The 23,644-nt window shown below is 33.9% G+C and overlaps 12 non-coding genes across 12 annotated transcripts; all 12 read right to left on the minus strand.

The window, feature by feature from the left end:
- Window positions 1-236: 236 nt before the first annotated feature.
- On the minus strand, window positions 237-309 carry Trnak-cuu (transfer RNA lysine (anticodon CUU)). Its single transcript has one exon. It is a non-coding gene; the product is annotated as a tRNA-Lys (tRNA).
- A 2,073-nt stretch (window positions 310-2,382) lies between these two features.
- Trnak-cuu (transfer RNA lysine (anticodon CUU)) lies at window positions 2,383-2,455 on the minus strand. Its single transcript has one exon. It is a non-coding gene; the product is annotated as a tRNA-Lys (tRNA).
- Window positions 2,456-3,883: 1,428 nt separating this feature from the next.
- Trnak-cuu (transfer RNA lysine (anticodon CUU)) lies at window positions 3,884-3,956 on the minus strand. The gene has a single exon. It is a non-coding gene; the product is annotated as a tRNA-Lys (tRNA).
- Window positions 3,957-6,751: 2,795 nt separating this feature from the next.
- Window positions 6,752-6,824, minus strand: Trnak-cuu (transfer RNA lysine (anticodon CUU)). The gene has a single exon. It is a non-coding gene; the product is annotated as a tRNA-Lys (tRNA).
- Window positions 6,825-8,610: 1,786 nt separating this feature from the next.
- On the minus strand, window positions 8,611-8,683 carry Trnak-cuu (transfer RNA lysine (anticodon CUU)). Its single transcript has one exon. It is a non-coding gene; the product is annotated as a tRNA-Lys (tRNA).
- Window positions 8,684-10,791: 2,108 nt separating this feature from the next.
- On the minus strand, window positions 10,792-10,864 carry Trnak-cuu (transfer RNA lysine (anticodon CUU)). The gene has a single exon. It is a non-coding gene; the product is annotated as a tRNA-Lys (tRNA).
- Window positions 10,865-11,664: 800 nt separating this feature from the next.
- On the minus strand, window positions 11,665-11,737 carry Trnak-cuu (transfer RNA lysine (anticodon CUU)). Its single transcript has one exon. It is a non-coding gene; the product is annotated as a tRNA-Lys (tRNA).
- Window positions 11,738-12,159: 422 nt separating this feature from the next.
- On the minus strand, window positions 12,160-12,232 carry Trnak-cuu (transfer RNA lysine (anticodon CUU)). Its single transcript has one exon. It is a non-coding gene; the product is annotated as a tRNA-Lys (tRNA).
- A 2,179-nt stretch (window positions 12,233-14,411) lies between these two features.
- Window positions 14,412-14,489, minus strand: Trnak-cuu (transfer RNA lysine (anticodon CUU)). The gene has a single exon. It is a non-coding gene; the product is annotated as a tRNA-Lys (tRNA).
- A 1,068-nt stretch (window positions 14,490-15,557) lies between these two features.
- Trnak-cuu (transfer RNA lysine (anticodon CUU)) lies at window positions 15,558-15,630 on the minus strand. Its single transcript has one exon. It is a non-coding gene; the product is annotated as a tRNA-Lys (tRNA).
- A 4,790-nt stretch (window positions 15,631-20,420) lies between these two features.
- On the minus strand, window positions 20,421-20,493 carry Trnak-cuu (transfer RNA lysine (anticodon CUU)). Its single transcript has one exon. It is a non-coding gene; the product is annotated as a tRNA-Lys (tRNA).
- A 2,271-nt stretch (window positions 20,494-22,764) lies between these two features.
- Trnak-cuu (transfer RNA lysine (anticodon CUU)) lies at window positions 22,765-22,837 on the minus strand. The gene has a single exon. It is a non-coding gene; the product is annotated as a tRNA-Lys (tRNA).
- Window positions 22,838-23,644: the final 807 nt, after the last annotated feature.

Here is a 23,644-nt window from a genome sequence, read left to right on the forward strand (position 1 = left end):
CTTGCACCACATTCTAAACATGAGGAACTAAAACAACAAAATCGAACAAATATTCCAATCAACGAAAGAAGAAACACAAGTGTTCGTCATTAAGGTATGGTATTAATTACAACCTTTATCAAAACAAAAAGAAATCGAAAAAAAAACCACGACGACTATATTTATTCTACAGAAAAAGCACAAATATTTCAAACCAACAATCAATAAAAAAATAAGGTGGTAAAAGTAAAAGAAATCGCCCAACGTGGGGCTCGAACCCACGACCCTGGGATTAAGAGTCCCATGCTCTACCGACTGAGCTAGCCGGGCTGTTATGCACAAAATGGGCTATTCCAGAAATTAAAGGCACCCCCAGTGGAAGATATGGGATTCCAAAATTTTTCATCATTTTTTGCTCTGGGAATTCCAAAAAAAAGTAAAAGAGTAATCCGCAAATGAAATATTAGTAAAAAAAAAGTAGTACATGTGATTTCAGTAGAAAACAGTGGGACAAAGAATTTGGCTTTCCAGTGATACATGTTTTATACATGTATATTTGATATTTGATATTGTTGTCATATCTTCATCAGGTATAGCTCGTGCTATCTTCAGTAGATACACATAGCTATCTTTAGTAGATACACATTGCTATCTTCAGTAGATATATATGTTATCTGCAAAATGCAGATAGCACACCGCTATACTAAATTTATGTTTTAATGCATGTAATATTATCTTTCACCTCTCTCCCTTTTCTCTCTTCGTTTTGGCAGTGACTTTATCTACCTCTATCTTCTGACGTAAAGGGTACGCGAAACATTTGCCAAAATCGGTCCAAATGCTTTTTGTTTGTTTGTTTTTTGCTTTGTTAAATTATGTATTGTCTTGTTTTAATTGGGAAAAATTTAGAAGGGGCACAACTTTGTTCTTAAGAAACCTTGTACCTTGTACCCATGATGCTTGAGAGTATAACCTTAGCCCTTTAGTTGTAATGTTATTTTTACAATCACAGAAGTTAACATCCATCCATATCACCCTACACAGTGTATCGCCCTATGTATAAGCGTACGTCCAAAGAATTTCAAACAAATTTACAAAACCGGACAAACCTTTAGACATGATGGCAAAAAGATGGATGTCTTTGTAAATCTTGCACCGTAGTAGCAGAAGGGATACACGCGACTGCACTCAACGAATGATGACTCGATCCATTTACATATACCTCGCGATATGGGTAAAGGGCTACGTTAATACATAAATGATTGTGTCACTAAATCTTTGTGTTCTTAAGGGAAGGGGTATGAACGTTTGGACAGTATTTATTGTGGGACATTAGAGCACATCAGACATATCGAATTGCATTCTGAATACGAAGAATGGCCTTCTAATATCAAATTATTTTGATTTTTGAAATTCGCAATGTAATACACATTTTATGGCAAATCATTAAAATTGATATTTTGATATTTAACAGTACTCGAAGTAAACTTTATAAATCTGATGATTTCTACCTAAAGTGTATGTAGGTGGTGAAAAGCCGACGATCAATTGAAAATATTGACCTTTCGTATTGAAGATATGGATTTTTTCCCAAAACACGAAAAAATCCATATCTTCAATATGAAAGGTCAAAATTTTCAATTGATCGTCGGCTTTTCCTCCCAGCTACATACACTTTAAGACTATATCATTAAATTTGTAAAATTTACTTCGAGGACTGTTATATCTCAAAATGTGAAAAATATCAAATTTTAATAATTTGTCATAAAATTTATATTATATCGTGAATTTCATAAAATGAAAATTATTTGCTATCAGAAGACATTCTTCGTATTCAGAATGCAGTTCGATATGTCTGATGTGCTCTCATGTCCCACAAAAAATGCTGTCGAAACGCTCAAAACGCTCATTCCAGTTGCCCATTTTTTATTAATTTGTAAAAACTAGATAAAAAATATCCAGGAGCCGCTTTTTCATATTTTGACCAACTTCACCAAAAATATTTGAAATTTGGGCGAAAATCGAAAATGTTTATGTATTTTTTTGAAAATTCTGCATTTTTTTGACAATTTTTGGTGCAAATTTCTCGAAGTTTTATTTATTGCAATGGCCACGGTTTAAATATATTTAAAAATGTATTATTCACATCATTTAACCTCGTTCATAAAAAAAAACAGCTTCTTCTATTTTGTGTTAAACATTTATTACAGCTCTCTGCTCAGTGCTTGTCAACTATTGAACAGTGAAATTGTGCGCCAATAAGGTATGGTATTAATTACAACCTTTATCAAAACAAAAATAAATTGAAATAAAACCATGACGACAACATTTATCATACAGAAAAAGCAAAGCTATTTCAAACCAACAATCAATCAAAAATAAAGTGGTAAAAGTAAAAGAAACCGCCCAACGTGGGGCTCGAACCCACGACCCTGGGATTAAGAGGCCCATGCTCTACCGACTGAGCTAGCCGGGCTGATATGCGCAGATTACTGCGTGTCATCTCATCTTATCTCATTTTATCTCATCTTATCTCATCTCATCTTATCTCATCTTATTTCTTGAATGTGTTTTTCTTTTTGATTGCCAGATTATGTTACATTTTGTATAATCATCAATTTTACACGAATGATTGGTGAAGACAGTTAAGTACTAATCATTTCCTAAAAAAGATATATAAATCTTAAAACTGTTGAACATATATTTTTCTTCTTTACTTATTTGCCTACTTATTGCCTGTTATATTGCTTCAATCTTTTCGTTGTAAAGATTGCAGTATATAAGTTTGTTGTTTGTGTATGTAGGTGGGATGAAAAGCCGAAGATCAATTAAAAATTTTGACCTTCCGAACCGCATTTAAACCACATCAGACACTTAGAAATTTGTTGGTACATCCAAAAGACAAACGGGAAGTTACTCAAACATCAGACTGCGTGTACGAAATTCCTTGTCTCAATTGTGACAAGTCCTATATAGGTGAAACATCCAGACTTTTCGGCACCAGACTCAAAGAACATAAAACAGAAGCTGAAAAAGCTTCCAAGAAAGCCTTCACCCGTTCTCAGAGACAGGCCTCCATTACAGGGGAGGATAATAAATCAGCAATAACTGACCATGTCTCTGAGGAAAATCATGTTATTGGATGGGACAAATCAGAAATCAAAGACAGAGAACAGAACAGAAAGAAGAGATTTATCAAAGAAGCCATTTGGATAAGGAAGAGGGGGCCAAAACACTCAACAGAGACGAAGGAACTACTTTCTTCCGCACATATATGACCAAGTCCTAAAACCAACAGCGCCACCAACGTCAGCTCCAGCAGGTAGCAGCCGTCGAGGTGCAGGGATTGGTCATTCAATTTGAGAAAGTGCTAAGTGTTAGCACGAAACTGTCATTGATCGAGGTATGTAACATCAAAATTGGATTTGCTTTAAGAATTCTGAACTTAATGTTTATGTATTTTTTTGAAAATTCTGCATTTTTTGACCATTTTTGGTGCAAATTTCTCGAAGTTTTATTTATTGCAATGGCCACGGTTTAAATATATTTAAAAATGTATTATTCACATCATTTAACCTCGTTCATAAAAAAAACAGCTTCTTATATTTTGTGTTAAACATTTATTACAGCTCTCTGCTCACATGCTTGTCAACTGTTGAACAGTGAAATGTATTTACTCCACCATGCCAAAAAGGAACTAAAACAACAAAATCGAACAAATATTCCAATCAATGAAAGAAGAAACATAATTGTGCGCCAATAAGGTATGGTATTAATTACAACCTTTATCAAAACAAAAATAAATTGAAAAAAAAACATGACGACAACATTTATCATACAGAAAAAGCAAAGCTATTTCAAACCAACAATCAATCAAAAATAAAGTGGTAAAAGTAAAAGAAACCGCCCAACGTGGGGCTCGAACCCACGACCCTGGGATTAAGAGTCCCATGCTCTACCGACTGAGTTAGCCGGGCTGCTATGCGCAGATTACTGTGTCTCATCTCATCTTATCTCTTCTTATCTCATCTCATTTCTTGAATATGTTTTTCTTTTTGATTGCCAGATTATGTTACATTTAGTATAATCATCAATTTTACACGAATGATTTGTGAAGATAGTTAGGTACCAATCATTTCCTGAAAAGATATGTAAATCTTAAAACTGTTGGAAATATAGGTTTTCTTCATTACTTATTTGCCTACTTATTGCCTGTTATATTGCTTCAATCTTTTCGTTGTTAAGATTGCAGTATATAAGTTTGTTTTTTGAAAGAAAAAGTAACATAGGCTTATAATTATTATGATTTATATCTGCAGTTGATATATTTGATTGATTTTACGTTGTATTTTCTATGTGAAATATAAACAAAATAAACACATTACTTTTATCGTTTATTATAAACTCAACCTATGAATACAACATTACACTTAACAAACAAAAATAGTTATATCATGGAATCAGGGTATGAAATATTTTCTAAAATGTAACCATGTACTTGGCTTTTCAGCGATATACATGTGATGCGATCAAGCAAAATCAGTCGGAACTAGGAAATAAATTTATTACATTTTCATTTTCTTATAGGATAGTAGCATTTACAAAGCTGGATTTTGCAGAAAACCCAATTGAATTGAACAACCAGTTCCAAAGATATGTGCAATTAAAGAGTTTCCAAAGCAACAGGAAACAAAAGGAAATAATTTCTTTGTTTGGCTATATCTCAAAATCAATATTGCCGAGTTCCGATTGATTTTGCTTGATCGCATCACATATATTTGATATTTGATAGGTGTATCTCGTGCTATCTTCAATAATACACATTGCTATCTTCAGTAGATACGTTATCTGCATAATGTCGATACCGATAGATATACGCAAAACATTTGGCAAAATCGGTCCCAAATGCTTTTTGCTTGTTTGTTGTTGTTGATGATTTTTGTTTGTTTGTTTTTGCTTTGCTTTTCTACAAATTTTGTATCGTCTTGTTTTATTTGGTAAAAGTCTAGGAGGGACAAAGCTTTGTTCTTGGGGAAAATACCCTGTACCCATGATGCCTCTAATGCTTGAGCGTATAACCTAAGCCATTTGGTGGCAATGTTATTTTTACAATCAGACGTTAACATCCATCCATATCACCCTACACAGTGTATTGCCCTGTGTATAAGCGTACGTCCAAAGAATTTCAAACAAATTTACAAAACCGGACAAACCTTTAGACATGCTGGCAAAAAGATGGATGTCTTTGTAAATCTTGCACCGTAGTAGCAGAAGGGATACACGCGACTGCACTCAACGAATGATGACTCGATCCATTTACATATACCTCGCGATATTACATAAATGAGTGTGTCATTAAATCGGTGTGTTCTTTTAAAAACCAGTTTTCATAATAAAGTATAACATTACTTGTTCATTTTGAAATTGGTTGGGTTCTTCTTGATTTTGTGTATATGTGAGCATGTGACAAATAAAATAGGAACAGTAAATTATAGAGAAAATGAAGTACGTTTTAAACCATCCTGCATGTGCATACAACATATTGCATCTCATCTCCCGAATGCCTGATTTATGTCTTTTATTTATTGCAATGACCACTGTAAAAATATATTTTCAAATATAATATTTAAAACATTTAGCTAGAAACATAAACATCTATATAGTATAGCGGTAAGCTATCGGCATTATGCAGATAACATATTTACTGTGTATCTATTGAAGATAATAATGTGTATCTACTGAAGATAGCACGAGCTACACCTATCAAATATCAAATTATACCGTATATACATGTATCACTGAAAAGCCAAGTATATACATGGTTACAGAATCGTATTATTTTCTTTATCCCATTGTTGTCTACTGAAGATACACGTACTACTTTGATAATATTTAATTTGCTGGAGAAAGCAGGGATAAAGAAGAAGGGAGAGACCCATAGATCAAATTCAAGTAACACACTGCTATCTACTGAAGATAGCAATGGGTACTGGAGATATAGCATAAACTATACTTACTGATTATATATATATAATATATAGCAATATATTGCATTACTGTAAAGGTGAGTTGGCCTACTTTATCACAGAATTTTATTTCATTTGCTGAATTACACAGTTATCTACTGAAGATAATTATAATACATGCACCAATTTAGAAAATATTTCATACGCTGATTTCAGGAGATAACTATACTAAGTGTAATGTTGTATTCATAAGGTGATTTTAATGCACAATCAAAGTAATGTGTTTTCCGTTTATATCTCACAGTTGTTCACGAAAGATACAATTTAAAAACATTTTAATGTATCAACTGCAGATATAAATTATAACAATTATAGACCAATATGTTACTTTTTAACTTTTTCGTCCAAATAACAAACTTTTAATTTAAAACAAAATAACAGGCATGAAGTATAACTTAAGTAAAGAAGAAGAAGAAGAAGAAACCAAACATTTTCAACAGTTGTAAGGTTTATATATCTTTTCAGGAAATGATTGGTACCTAACTGTCACCAATCATTCCTGTAAAATTGATGATTATACTAAATGTAACATAATCCGACAATTAAAATTCATTTGTTTTATGGCATGGTGGAGTAAATATATTTCACTGTTCAACAGTTGACAAGCATGTGAGTAGAGAAGTGCAATAAATGTTTAACACAAAATATGATAAGCTTATGACGACAACACATTTATCCTACAGAAAAAGCAAAGCTATTTCAAACCAACAATCAATCAAAAATGAAGTGGTAAAAGTAAAAGAATGCGCCCAACGTGGGGCTCGAACCTACGACCCTGGGATTAAGAGTTCCATGCTCTACCAAATGAGCTAGCCGGGCTGATATGCTCAGATTACTGTGTCTCATCTCATCTTATCTCATCTCATCTTATCTCATCTCATTTCTTGAATATGTTTTTCTTTTTGATTGCCAGATTATGTCACATTTAGTATAATCATCAATTTTACAGGAATGATTTGTGAAGATAGTTAGGTACCAATCATTTCCTGAAAAGATATGTAAATCTTAAAACTGTTGGAAATATAGGTTTTCTTCATTCCTTATTTGCCTACTTATTGCCTGTTATTTTGCTTCAATCTTTTCGTTGTTAAGATTGCAGTATATAAGTTTGTTTTTTGAAAGAAAAAGTAACATAGGCTTATAATTGTAATACAGTTGATATATTAAATTGTTTTTAAGTTGCATCTTCAGTGAACTAAACACATTACTTTGATTGTTTTTAAACTCACCCTATATACAACATTACGCTTTTTAGTTATCGTCTGGAATCAGCGTATGAAATATTTTCTAAAATGTAACCATGTACTTGGCTTTTCAGTGATACGTGTATATATATATATGATATTTGATAGGTGTAGTCTCGTGCTATCTTCAGTAGATACACATTGCTATCTTCAGTATAGATACACAATGCTATCTTCAGTAGATATGTTATCTGCATAATGCCGATAGCACACCACTATACTAAATTTACATGTATGTTTCAACATGTGACTCTCGTCCACCACTCTTTTCTTCTCTCCTTTTTTTTGACAGTAGCTTTATCTACCTCTATCTTCTGCATAGGGTATACACGAAACATTTGCCAAAATCGGTCCCAAATGCTGTGGGGTTTTTTTATGTTTTGTTTGTTTTGTTTTTAACTTTTGCATTGTCTTGTTTTAATTGGGAAACATTTAGGAGGGGCAAAGTTGTTTTCTTATAAAGAAACTCTGTACCCATGATGCCTCTAAATATGCTTGAGCGTATATAACCTAAGCCATTTGGTGGCAATATTATTTTTACAATCACAGAAGTTAACATCCATCCATGTCAAACTCCACAGTGTATTGCCCTGTGTATAAGCGTACGTCCAAAGAATTTAAAACTAATTTACAAAACCGGACAAACCTTTAGACATGAGCAAAAAGATGGATGTCTTTGTAAATCTTGCACCGAAGTAGCAGAAGGGATACACGCGACTGCACTCAACGAATGACGACTCGATCCATTTACATATACCTCGCGATATGGGTAAAGGGCTACGTTAGTACATAAATGAGTGTGTCATTAAATCTGTGTGTTCTTAAACCAGTTTTCATAATAAAGTATAACCTTACTTGTTCATTTTGAAATTGGTTGGGTTCTTTTTGATTTTGTGTATATGTGAGCATGTGACAAATAAAATAGGAACAGTACATTATATGAAGTACGTTTCAAACCATCCTGTGCATACAACTTATTGCATCTCATCTCCCGAATGCCTGACTTATGTCTTTTATTTATTGCAATTAGTTCATAAAAAGCTTCTCATATTTTGTGTTCAACATTTATTGCAGTTCTCTGCTCACGGCATGTTTGTCAACTGTCGTGACTGTTGAACAGTGAAATGTATTAACTCCACCATGCCAAAAAGGAACTGAAACAGCAAAATCGGACAAATATTCCAATCAAGGAAAGAAGACACATATTTGTTCGTCATTAAGGTATGGTATCAATTACAACCTTTATCAAAACAAAAATAAATTGAAAAAAAAAACATGACGACAACATTTATCCTACAGAAAAAGCAAAGCTATTTCAAACCAACAATCAATCAAAAATAAGCGGTAAAAGTAAAAGAATCCGCCCAACGTGGGGCTCGAACCCACGACCCTGGGATTAAGAGTCCCATGCTCTACCGACTGAGCTAGCCGGGCTGCTATGCTCAGCTTACTGTGTCTCATCTCATCTTATCTCATCTTATCTCATCTCATTTCTTGAATATGTTTTTCTTTTTGATTGCCAGATTATGTTACATTTAGTATAATCATCAATTTTACACGAATGATTTGTGAAGATAGTTAGGTACCAATCATTTCCTGAAAAGATATGTAAATCTTAAAACTGTTGAAAATATAGGTTTTCTTCATTACTTATTTGCCTACTTATTGCCTGTTATTTTGCTTCAATCTTTTCGTTGTTAAAAGTTTGTTTTTTGAAAGAAAAAGTAACATAGGCTTATAATTGTAATACAGTTGATATATTAAATTGTTTTTAAGTTGCATCTTCAGTGAACTAAACACATTACTTTGATTGTTTTTAAACTCACCCTATATAAATACAACATTACGCTTTTTAGTTATCGTCTGGAATCAGCGTATGAAATATTTTCTAAAATGTAACCACGTACTTGGCTTTTCAGTGATACGTGTATATATATATGATATTTGATAGGTGTATCTCGTGCTATCTTCAGTAGATACACATTTGCTATCTTCAGTAGATACACAATGCTATCTTCAGTAGATATGTTATCTGCATAATGCCGATAGCACACCACTATACTAAATTTACATGTATGTTTCAACATGTGACTCTCGTCCACCACTCTTTTCTTCTCTCCTTTTTTTTTTTGACAGTAGCTTTATCTACCTCTATCTTCTGCATAGGGTATACACGAAACACTTGCCAAAATCGGTCCCAAATGCTGTGTTTTGGGTTTTTTTTTAAATGTTTTGTTTGTTTTGTTTTCAAATTTTGCATTGTCTTGTTTTAATTGGGAAACATTTAGGAGGGGCAAAGCTGTTTTCGTATAAAGAAACTCTGTACCCATGATGCCTCTAAATATGCTTGAGCGTATATAACCATGATAACCTAAGCCATTTTGGTGGCAATGTTATTTTTACAATCACAGAAGTTAACATCCATCCATGTCAAACTCCACAGTGTATTGCCCTGTGTATAAACGTACGTCCAAAGAATTTAAAACTAATTTACAAAACCGGACAAACCTTTAGACATGCTGGCAAAAAGATGGATGTCTTTGTAAATCTTGCACCGTAGTAGCAGAAGGGATACACGCGACTGCACTCAACGAATGATGACTCGATCCATTTACATATACCTCGCGATGTGGGTAAAGGGCTACGTTAGTACATAAATAAATGTGTCATTAAATCTGTGTGTTCTTTTAAAAACCAGTTTTCATAATAAAGTATAACCTTACTTGTTCATTTTGAAATTTGTTGGGTTCTTTTTGATTTTGTGTATATGTGAGCATGTGACAAATAAAATAGGAACAGTAAATTATAGAGAAAATGAAGTACGTTTTAAACCATCCTGTGCATACAACTTATTGCATCTCATTCCCGAATGCCTGATTTGTGTCTTTTATTTATTGCAATGACCACTGCAAAAAATATTTAGCTTTATAGTTCATAAAAAACAGCTTTTTATATTTTGTGTTTTATTACAGTTCTCTGCTCACATGTTTGTCAACTGTTGAACAGTGAAATACATTTACTGCACCATGCCAATAAGGAACTAAAACAACAAAATCGAACAAATATTCCAATCAACGAAAGAAGAAACATAATTGTTCGTCATTGAGGTGTGGTATTAATTACAACCTTTATCAAAACAAAAATAAATTGAAAAAAACCATGACGACAACATTTATCATACAGAAAAAGCAAAAATATTTCAAACCAACTCTCTCTCTCTCTAGGTGCCATATCCTAAGACGTTGGCGATCATGTCATGCCACAATTCTCTGTTATAAGCCATCTCCAGAAGCTCTATCGCTTTATGTTCAGCTCCCCTTTCTTTTAGCCAGTCTTTCAGATTTGATAACCACATCACTCTCTTCCTGCCTCTGCTCCTTGTTCCTTCTATTCTTCCTGTCAATACTAGGTTCTCGAAACCATCCTTTCTGAGGATATGACCAAGGAATTTGAGCTGCTTAACTCTGATTTCACGTAACAGCTTCCTGTTCACATTTGCTCTACTTAGGACATCAAAAATAAGGCGGTAAAAGTAAAAATACCGCCCAACGTGGGGCTCGAACCCACGACCCTGGGATTAAGAGTCCCATGCTCTACCGACTGAGCTAGCCGGGCTGTTGCACACATTATGCTATTCCAGAAATTAAAGGCACCCCCTAAAGAAGACATGGGACTACAAAAATTTTCACCATTTTTTGCTCTGGGAATCCCAAGAAAAAAATTGTCATTATTAGACATGGGAATTCCTAAGAAAAAGACACCTTTTTATTTTAGGCTTGGGAATTCCCAAAAATGTTGGCAACATTTTTCCTGTCTTCTTTAGGGACACTGGGAATTTCCAATTTTTCCAATTCGATATGTCTGATGTGCTCTCATGTCTCACAAAAAATACTGTCGAAACGCTCAAAACACTCATTCCAGATCCCTTAAAACAACCCCAACACGAAATAAGACAACAAAATATTCTTTTGAAATTAAAAATAATAAGAACAGAAACTAGGAAAAACCGTTAATGTTCGCTTATGGATTGATAATAAAACAACAAATAAACGAAAATCAACAAATAAATGAAAACCAATTACAGAAGCAAATATAGTCAAAGGGATTTTGAGATGAGATACCGACTATAAGAAACGCGCTATTTTGATCTTATAATTTATCAAATTTCTCTGCCCCTGTTCTTATGCTTGCCAAACGTTGAATTTTTAATAAATGCATTTGGAATAGAACGAAATCAAACAATAAATGGAACCAAGGTTACAAACAACGAAACAAGAAACGTTACTGTTTGCTTTATGGTTTGGTAATTACAAATAGAAATATAAAACTAACAAAAACATGAAGAAAATATTTAATCTAGGTAAAAAATTACAAACAACATGTAACCAAAAAAGGGCAAATAAAGATACATAAAACGCCCAACGTGGTGCTCGAACCCACGACCCTGGGATTAAGAGTCCCATGCTCTACCGACTGAGCTAGCCGGGCTATGCATACACATGATAACATCTAATCTCTCGAATGCCTGACATATGTCACATGCTTTTATTTATTGTAATGACCACTGTTAAAATATATTCAAAAATATATTATTCAAATCATTTAGCTTATTTCATAAAAAACAGCTTTTCATATTTTGTGTTAAACATTTATTACAGCTCTCTGCTCACATGCTTGTCAACTGTTGATCAGTGAAATGTATTTACTGCACCATGCCAAAAAGGAACTAAAACAACAAAATCGAACAAATATTCCAATCAATGTGCGCCAATAAGGCGTGGTATTAATTACAACCTTTATCAAAACAAAAATAAATGAAAAAAAAACATGACGATAATATTTATCCTACAGAAAAAGCAAAAATATTTCAAACCAACAATCAATCAAAAATCTAAAAAAATAACAGAAACCGCCCAACGTGGGGCTCGAACCCACGACCCTGGGATTAAGAGTCCCATGCTCTACCGACTGAGCTAGCCGGGCTGATATGCTAAGATTATTGCGTCTCATCTCATCTTATCTCATTTTATCTCATCTTATCTCATCTTATCTCATCTCATCTTATCTCATCTCATTTCTTGAATGCGGTTTTTCGTTTTGATTGCCAGATTATGTTACATTTAATATAATCATCAATTTTACACGAATGATTGGTGAAGAAACTTAGTAAGTAACATATACTATAACTGCAGTTGATATTTTTGAATGATTTTAAGCTGTATTTTATACGTGTGCCGTATCTAGCAGAAAACTGAATATATCTAGCTGAAAACATGATGCACGTGATGCATGGGCTATCTTCAGTATAGTGTCTTCAGTAGATAGCAAAAGGTTATTATGCGTGATGGTGTGTCATCTCTAGTAGGATATCAAAACGTGATGAATCCGCTATCTTCAGTAGATAGCAGAATGTGACTTTACATGTGCTATCTCCAGTAGATAGCAGAATGTGACTTAATGTGCTATCTCCAGTAGATAGCAGAATGTGACTTAATGTGCTATCTTCAGTAGATAGCAGAATGTGACTCTTCATGTGCTATCTTTAGTAGATAGCAGAATGTGACTCTTCATGTGCTATCTTCAGTAGATAGCAGAATGTGACTCTTCATGTGCTATCTTCAGTAGATAGCAGAATGTGACTCTTCATGTGCTATCTTCAGTAGATAGCAGAATGTGACTCTTCATGTGCTATCTCCAGTAGATAGCAGAATGTGACTCTTCATGTGCTATCTCCAGTAGATAGCAGAATGTGACTCTTCATGTGCTATCTCCAGTAGATAGCAGAATGTGACTCTTCATGTGCTATCTTCAGTAGATAGGAGAATGTGACTCTTCATGTGCTATCTCCAGTAGATAGCAGAATGTGACTTTACATGTGCTATCTTCAGCCATGATCTTTAGTAGATAGCAACATGTGACTTCGCGTGTGCTATCTTCAATGTGAGTATGCGTGTGCTATCTGTAGTAGATAGCAAAGCGTGATGCATGTAATTAAGAAATATTCTTTTGTTTTTCCAGATGAAACATAACGTGTGCTATCTTCAGTAGATAGCAAAGCGTGATGAATGTGATTAAAGAATATTCTTCTGTTATGCCAGATGAAACATAGCTCAATCGTAATCTATTTGACGTAACTGGGGAAAAAACTCTAACATTCTACATTCAACTATTCTTTAAAGGAAAGAAAGAAAAGCAAAATAATTATAACGGAAAGAAAATATTCAAAAAACAATTGAAAGCAACAATACTAAAGATCAGCAACAACCAAACAAAAACAAGGATGCAAAAGAAACACGATCCGCGCAACTTGGGACAAATAGAACCAATGTTACAAACAACGAAACAAGAGACAACGTTACTGTTCGCTGTATGCCCAGCAAACACAAAACGTTTTCGACATCATTCGCAAAAGGTTATAAAAGGTTTAAATGTCGGGTTATACAAAGGGTATAGTAAGAGTATAAAACGTTTTCATAACCTTAAACAAGATTTTTAGATAATCTACTGCTCAGCAAACAAAAATGTTTTACATAAAACGTTTAAATATCGGGTTATATAAAGGGTATAAAAACGTTTTAATAACATTCCAAAAACATTCTTGAAAACTTGATACAAAACATTCTAAACAGAATGTTATTATGGGGTTGAAAAAATATTTTGTGAAAAACGTTTGCCCAAAATATTTTCAATAACGTTTTAAAAACGTTTCCATGACGTTTATATAACCCGACATTTAAATGTTATTAAAAGGTTTTGAAAAAAAAACATTTTAAGAACATTTCTGTGTTTGCTGGGTTCAAACATTTTAACATATTAAATGTTATTTAAGTATTGACACAATATTTGGCAAAAATGTTTGTAAAAATAGTTTACAATAACATTTTTTGATACATTTAAAAATATTGTTGTAGTGTGTTTTCATACAAAACGTTTTAAAACGTTATCATGACTTTTATATAACCCGACATTTTAATGTTATTAAAACGTTTTTATCTAAACCAAAAGCCAAAATATAACATATTTTTAAATAAAAACGTTTTTAAAACGTTTTTGTGTTTGCTGGGTGGTTTGGTAATTACAAATAAAAAAATATTTAATCTACATAAAAAGTAACATTACTACAAACAAGTAACCGAAAACAAACAAGACAGTAAAAGATACATTAATCGCCCAACGTGGGGCTCGAACTCACGACCCTGGGATAAAGAGTCCCATGCTCTACCGACTGAGCTAGCCGGTATATTATTAGTTATCCCCTGTTTGTTCATGCAATACGAAAAATATCACTGGTTTTGAGGTCGTATCACACGAGGCCGCAGGCCGAGTGTGATACGACCTCAAAACCAGTGATATTTTTCGTATTGCATATGAACAGACAGGGGGTAACGAATTTATCATTCAGTAGACATGAATTTAACACAAATAAATAAAATAAATAAACAAATAATTAAATAATACCACAATCATAAAATGATCAAGTTATAGGCCTACTCCAAACTCTTCCATGCATGCTTTACAGTTTTCTGTCATGCAACTACCGCTAGGCCATGTAATACAGCGCGCCATTGCCAACGCGTGACGCACACTTAGCACGCGACGCGAGGTAGCGCGTAATTGCCGTCTCTATCGCATACGCGCACAGCACAGTGTACAATACAACGCGAGTATGCAGACCCGCTAATTGCCGGTACTGGTAAAGAGCTGAATAATACGGCTATATATTGTACGGTAATTTATGAACACTGAACAATACGAAATTATATTATTTGGCTATTAACCAATGAAATGTCGTTATTCATGTCTACTGAATGATAAATGTGAATACAACTTTTTGCATCTCATCTCTCGAATGCCTGACTTATGTCACATGCTCTTTCACTGGCTGTCATTTATGTATGTGTTAAAAACCTTTCTCATATGTCACGTGCTTTTATTTATTTATTGTAATGACCACGGTTAAAATATATTTTAAAATATATTATTCCAATCATTTAGTTTAGTTCATAAAAAACAGCTTCTCAAATTTTGTGTTAAACATTTATTGCAGTTTTCTGCTCACATGCTTGTCAACTGTTGAACAGTGAAATGTATTTACTGCACCATGCCAAAAAGGAACTAAAACAACAAAATCGAACAAATATTCCAATCAATGAAAGAAGAAACATAATTGTGCGCCATAAAGTATGATATTAATTACAACCTTTATCAAAACAAAAATAAATGAAAAAAAACATAACGACAATATTTATCCTACAGAAAAAGCAAACCAACAATCAATCAAAAATAAAGTGGTAAAAGTAAAAGAACGCGCCCAACGTGGGGCTCGAACCCACGACCCTGGGATTAAGAGTCCCATGCTCTACCGACTGAGCTAGCCGGGCTGCTATGCGCAGATTATTGCGTCTCATCTCATCTTATCTCATCTCATCTCATCTTATTTCATCGCATCTCTTGAAAGTGGTTTTTCTTTCTGATTGCCAGATTAGTCCAGGCCCTAGCTAGAACCCGGCCTACACCGGATAGGGCAGAGATTTTGACACTTGATTTGGGTTATTGGACCTTTGAGGTTAACGAATCACAGAGTGCTTTTGCGAAAGCGGCTGCGAATTCGAGAAATCCAAGATGGCCGCCGGCGGCCATTTTGAAAATTTTAAATTTTAGTTTTCACTCAATATTCATGTGTAATACATCATTCTATAGGTTTTTGCATACAAGGAATCAATTTCTGACATTATTTTTATGATTGAAGGTCAGTATAACATGTTTACATTCAAAATGGCCGCCAAATGGTTGCCAAAAGATGGGGTTTTCATTAAAATGTATTTAGAATTCAATATTTTAACTTATTTGATGTTAAAAATAACCATGGGTTGCTGATATTATGGTCAGTTGTCTATGTCATTTCTATCATCTCCTGGATATGTTTAAAAATCAAAATGGCTGCCAAAATGGCCGCCAAAATCGTCTTTTTTCATTAAAATGTGTTACAGGAGTATTATGAAGTACCAGATTTACAATGAAATGGTGCCAAACATTGTGTTCTTTTGTATTCAAAGTATCTCTCTGGTAAAGGGGTAACAATATGACATCAGCATCAATTAATATGATCTCATGGGCATGTAAACATTCAAAATGGCCGCCAAAATGGCTGCAAAAACATGATTTTTTCATTAAAATGATATTTAAAACAGCATTTTAATAGATGTTGTGTTAAATATTTTCATTGAACGCTGATATAATGTTAAAGGAGTATTTCTATCCAAATTTCTTCCTGCTCATGTGTTTTTACATTCATGAAAGAAACCTAAACCCAAATTTTCATGCAAATCGGACATTCAGTTGGCGAATTATGGGCTATAACATATATTTCAATGGTCCATAGGATTGTGTGTGATACTTTCGTTGTCGACAGAATGAAATTCAAAATCGAACATTTCGGCCCGTTTCTCTAGATATAAATTATAAATTTATAAGATAAATTTGCAAGATTCCTTTTGCACATGATCATTATGCACCTAGTAAGGGAGACCGGGGCAGGTTGGCCCCCTTTTTCCCCACTTATCTGGAGAGCTCAGTTTGTGGGTTAGGAGGCTCTCAATTTGATACTTGAGAGCTGTTTACTCTAGGTAAATGCTAACAAATTTATATGGCTCTGTGACTTATACAAAAGTTATAGTAGTTGTAGGAGAGAGCGAAAAGAAAATTAACCAGGCCGGGGCAGGTTGGCCCACCAAACGGGGCAGGTTGGCCCTCTATGCACAACCGTGTGTTATTGCCATATTTCTTTCCAATAAAACATTCTAAAGTTACAACTGCGGTAAGATATCACCTATCATAGTTCCAAGATAATCAAAAAATAAAATTCATTTTGCGCCATCATGGGTCATTCTTGAGGAAATAGCTAAAATCAAGGAAATAACGTTAACCAATCATCTTTTAAAACCCATAACGAAAAACTGAAAGGCTGTGGATAACAATTGTAATTGACTTTTTTGTTCATTATTAACTATTCTGAGTGATGAATTACTTTTTATGTACAAATTCCCAATTATAAAGAAATATGATATTGAAATATTGCTATTTCCAGTCAAAAAGTGCTCAAATAGGACAACAATATAGATTTTTTGTACTATACTCCGCCTTTGAACAATTTTATCCATGGAACTGACTAGTGTTGGTGTGTAAATTGTATTTTGCTTCATTTGACACAAAATGGGTGAAAATGGAGAAAGTATGCATAACTCTTGCCCATAAACACAATGGGGGCAACATGCCCCAGCACAAGTGGGCCAACCTGCCCCATAGTCTATTTTTGTTTTCCATCAAATTCCGCAAAACAGAAACAGGATGGAAAGCTTTCAACTATATGGCATTTTAAGCAAGACCCATACCTTCCAGCAACTTACAATTTACATAATGTATTATGTGCAACAATAGTGCTTTCTTTCCTTTCTTTTTTTCTCCAAAATGACCATGCAAGTAGTTTTAAATTGATAATATTATGTCTCAACAACATGTAATTTATCTGATTTTTTAAGGAAATGGTGCCACATGAGTGCTTTCTTCGAGATCCAAAAATATCTTTGTGGCAGAAGGGTAACGTAAAATATGTCATTCAAAATTATCCCATGGGTAAGTTCAAAGAAATAAAAGTGACTCCCAAAATGGCCACCAAAATATTATTTTTCATCAAAATCTGTTACAGCGACACTAGGTATCTGGTTTTCAAGGGATGGTGCCATAAAAGGAGAGTATTTTCCCACATAATCATTATAGCATAGCAGTAATAGGAAAACAGCATGGACTTATGGGTAATTGGGCATGTTTAAAATTCAACTTGGCCACCAAAATAATATTTTGGATGTTGGTGTAACAGTCATTTAAAAGAGTATATTATATTCTTTTAAATGACTGTTACACCAACTTTCAAGATACCAGTTTTTACAGGAGATGTCATTTTTTCAGCTTCATGGCATATGGTTAACATTCTGTCGTAAAATGATTCTGCCGGCATGCTCATACCAACGGGACCCCTTATATACTAGGTGCATAATGATCATGTGCAAGAGGAATCTTGCAAATATATTCCCTTTCCAGAGAAACCGGCCAACATGTTCGATTTTGAATTTTATTCTGTCGCCAACGAAAGTATAACACACAATCCTATGGACCATTGAAATATACGGTATGTTATAGTCCATAATTCGCCAACGGAATGTCCGATTTGCATGAAATTTAGGATTTAAGATTCTTTTATGAATGTAAAAACACATGAGCAGGAAGAAATTGGGATAGAAATATCCCTTATATCAGCGTTCCATGGAAATATTTAACACAACATCTATTAAAATGCTGTTTTAAATACCATTTTAATGAAAAAATCATGTTTTGCAGCCATTTTGGCGGCCATTTTGAATGTTTACATGCCCATATGAGATAATATTAATTGATGCCGATGTCATATTGTTACCCCTTTACCAGAGGGATACTTTGAATACAAAAGAACACAATGTTTGGCACCATTTCATTGTAAATCTGGTACTTTATAATACTCCTGTAACACATTTTAATGAAAAAAGACTATTTTGGCGGCCATTTTGGCAGCCATTTTGATTTTTAAACATATCCAGGAGATGATAGAAATGACATAGACGACTTATGCTTTGTTGTCACCATAATATCAGCATCCCATGGTTATTTTTAACATCAAATAAGTTAAAATATTGAATTCTAAATGCATTTTAATGAAAACCCCATCTTTTGGCAACCATTTGGCGGCCATTTTGAATGTAAACATGTTATACTGACCTTCAATCATAAAAATAATGTCAGAAATTGATTCCTTGTATGCAAAAACCTATAGAATGATGTATTACACATGAATATTGAGTGAAAACTAAAATTTAAAATTTTCAAAATGGCGCCGGCGGCCATCTTGATTTCTCGAATTCGCAGCCGCTTTCGCAAAAGCACCTCTGTGATTCGTTAACCTCAAAGGTCCAATAACCCAAATCAAGTGTCAAAATCTCTGCCCTATCCGGTGTAGGCCGGGTTCTAGCTAGGGCCAGGACTAGATTCTGTTACATTGAGTATAATTATTAATTTTACAGGAATGATTAGTGAACACAGTTAGGTACTAATCAATTCCTGAAAAGATTTATAAATCTTAAACTGTCTTGACTGTTGAAAAATTTCTTCTTTACTTATTTATCTTTTCGTTGTTGCAGATTGCAGTAGGCATATATTATAAGTTTGTTTTGTGAAAAAAAACCATATAGGCTTATAATTGTTATAATTTATATCTGCAGTTGATATTTTTTAATCGATTTAAAGTTGTATTTCATATGTGAAATATAAACAAAATAAACACATTACTCTGATAGTTTATTAAACTCACCTATATTATTATACATTTTGTCATATCTTCATCAGGTATATAGCTCGTGCTATCTTCAGTAGATACATGATTGCTATCTTCAATAGATACATATTGCTATCTTCAGTAGATACGTATGTTATCTGCAAAATGCAGATAGCACACCGCTATACTAAATTTATATTTTAATGCATGTAATATTATCTTTCACCTCTCTCCCTTTTCTCTCTTCGTTTTGACAGTGACTTTATCTGCCTCTATCTTCTGACGTAAAGGGTACGCGAAACATTGGCCAAAATCAGTTCAAAATGCTTTTTGTTTGTTTGTTTTTGTTTTTTGCTTTGTTAAATTATGTATTGTCTTGTTTTAATTGGATAAAAATTTAGGAGGGGCAAAACTGTGTCCTTATAAAGAAACCTTGAAACCATTTATTGTAATGACCACGGTTAAAATATATTTTAAAATATATTATTCCAATCATTTAGTTTAGTTCATAAAAAACAGCTTCTCAAATGTTGTGTTAAACATTTATTGCAGTTCTCTGCTCACATGCTTGTCAACTGTTGAACAGTGAAATGTATTTACTGCACCGTGCCAAAAAGGAACTAAAACAACAAAATCGAACAAATATTCCAATCAATGAAAGAAGAAACATAATTGTGCGCCATAAAGTATGATATTAATTACAACCTTTATCAAAACAAAATAAATGAAAAAAACATAACGACAATATTTATCCTACAGAAAAGCAAACCAACAATCAATCAAAAATAAAGTGGTAAAAGTAAAAGAACGCGCCCAACGTGGGGCTCGAACCCACGACCCTGGGATTAAGAGTCCCATGCTCTACCGACTGAGCTAGCCGGGCTGCTATGCGCAGATTATTGCGTCTCATCTCATCTTATCTCATCTCATCTCATCTTATTTCATCGCATCTCTTGAAAGTGGTTTTTCTTTCTGATTGCCAGATTCTGTTACATTGAGTATAATTATTAATTTTACAGGAATGATTAGTGAACACAGTTAGGTACTAATCATTTCCTGAAAAGATTTATAAATCTTAAACTGTCTTGACTGTTGAAAAATTTCTTCTTTACTTATTTATCTTTTCGTTGTTGCAGATTGCAGTAGGCATATATTATAAGTTTGTTTTGTGAAAAAAAAAACCATATAGGCTTATAATTGTTATAATTTATATCTGCAGTTGATATTTTTTAATCGATTTAAAGTTGTATTTCCTATGTGAAATATAAACAAAATAAACACATTACTCATAGTTTATTAAACTCACCTATATTATTATACATTTTGTCATATCTTCATCAGGTATATAGCTCGTGCTATCGTCAGTAGATACATGATTGCTATCTTCAATAGATACATATTGCTATCTTCAGTAAATATGTTATCTGCAAAATGCAGATAGCACACCGCTATACTAAATTTATATTTTAATGCATGTAATATTATCTTTCACCTCTCTCCCTTTTCTCTCTTCGTTTTGGCAGTGACTTTATCTGCCTCTATCTTCTGACACATAGGGTACGAGAAACATTGGCCAAAATCGGTCCAAATGCTTTTTGTTTGTTTGTTTTTGTTTTTTGCTTTGTTAAATTATGTATTGTCTTGTTTTAATTGGGAAAAATTTAGAACGGGCAAAACGTTGTTCTTATAAAGAAACCTTGTACCCATGATACCTCTAAACCTATGTTATTTTTACAATCAAAAGTTAACATCCACCCTTATCAACCTATAAACAGTGTATTGCCCTGTGTATAAGCGTATGTCCAAAGAATTTAAAACAAATTTACAAAACCGGACAAACCTTTAGACATGCTGGCAAAAAGATGGATGTCTTTGTAAATCTTGCACCGTAGTAGCAGAAGGGATACACGCGACTGCACTCAACGAATGATGACTCGATCCATTTACATATGTGACGATCCACATCGAAACGCTCGTAAAGTCGGCCCCTGGTCAATTTTGTTTTCTTGCGTATTTAGAAAATATATATCATAAGCTTTACAATGATATATCATTTGACTCCAAACAATATCCAGAAGCGGGGTTATAGCTTGTTAAACTTTGCTACTTCAGTAAAAAGGTACATTATTTTGGTGCTACAATATATCTCTTTTTCTACATTGCTGGTATTAAATATCAAATGGTCATAATTGGCGGTCACTTCAAATCATCCCCAAGTCAACGAGGTGCAGGACATGTCCTCTCATTGTTAATTGTTGGTTAACTCACCACTTGAACAGGATTTAGCCAAAGCAAACAAAGACTAAAGCTATTTACTTTAAGTATAAGCTTATTATCCTCTTCAACAATAGGATTAAAGATTGGTATTTTGACTGGACTGAAATGAGACACTTGTAGGACAATTATTAGGTACATTATGAATACAAGCTTTGTACACATTTTGGACTGTAACTCGAAATATAATTTGCCGACTTTACGAGCGGTTTGAGATGGATGGTCACATATACCTCGCGATATGGGTAAAGGGCTACGTTAGTACATAAATAAATGCGTCATTAAATCTTTGTGTTCTTAAACCAGTTTTCATAATAAAGTATACATTATTTGTTCATTTTGAAATTTGTTGGGTTCTTTTTGATTTTGTGTATATGTGAGCATGTGACATATAAAATAGGAACAGTAAATTATAGATTAAATAAAATACGTTTCAAACCATCCTGTGCATACAACTTATTGCATCTCATCTCCCGAATGCCTGACTTATGTCTTTTATTTATTGCAATGACTACTGTAAAAAATATATTTTCAAATATATTATTTAAAACATTTAGCTTTATAGTTCATAAAAAACAGCTTTTTATATTTTGTGTTTTATTACAGTTCTCTGCTCACATGTTTGTCAACTGTTGAACAGTGAAATACATTTACTGCACCATGCCAATAAGGAACTAAAACAACAAAATCGAACAAATATTCCAATCAACGAAAGAAGAAACATAATTGTTCGTCATTGAGGTGTGGTATTAATTACAACCTTTATCAAAACAAAAATAAATTGAAAAAAAAACATGACGACAACATTTATCATACAGAAAAAGCAAAAATATTTCAAACCAACAATCAATCAAAAATAAGGCGGTAAAAGTAAAAATACCGCCCAACGTGGGGCTCGAACCCACGACCCTGGGATTAAGAGTCCCATGCTCTACCGACTGAGCTAGCCGGTCTGTTGTACACATTGGGCTATTCCAGAAATTAAAGGCACCCCCTAAAGAAGACATGGGACTACTACAAAAATTTTCACCATTTTTTGCTCTGGGAATCCCAAGAAAAAAATTAGGCTTGGGAATTCCCAAAAATGTTGGCAAAATTTTTCCTGTCTTCTTTAGGGACACTGGGAATTTCCAATTTTTCCAATTCGATATGTCTGATGTGCTCTCATGTCTCACAAAAACACTGTCGAAACGCTCAAAACACTCATTCCAGATCCCTTAAAACAACCCCAACACGTCTATAGACGAATCCAACGAGCCAAGTCATGGTCAGGATTTGGTCGGCCATCTTTGGTTTCCCGCTAGCACCAACCTGGGGTATTGAGCGCCCGATTGTGCAAATAAAAGCCGCCTAACACCTGGAGAAGATGCAAAGACGAGGAGAGTTAATATAATAATATATACAATAGAGGTAATCCTGACGCATCTATTCAAACCTAGTCATTTTGTTCATCCATTTGTACATCTGTGAATACATGCGACGGGATTACCTGCGGAATTATCTCTATTGTATTATTCTATTAACCCTCCTCGACCTTATCTAGGTGTAAGGCGGCTTTAATTTGCACAACTGTTGGAACTGTATTATGTTGTAAACTTAAATCAATCTTTTGTCTACCTGTGTTTTCGCGGAAGGTGTAGAACGGGTGATGGAATGCAGTTTAAAATTTCCACCAAGGCCGAATCATTTCACATTTTGGATGCATTGTAGTCGGCGGGGACCCAACTAAAGGCTGCTAGTCAGGTGTAGGGATGCGTGTA

Source organism: Amphiura filiformis, chromosome 20 (genome assembly GCF_039555335.1).
Source record: "Amphiura filiformis chromosome 20, Afil_fr2py, whole genome shotgun sequence".
NCBI classification, from domain to species: domain Eukaryota; kingdom Metazoa; phylum Echinodermata; class Ophiuroidea; order Amphilepidida; family Amphiuridae; genus Amphiura; species Amphiura filiformis.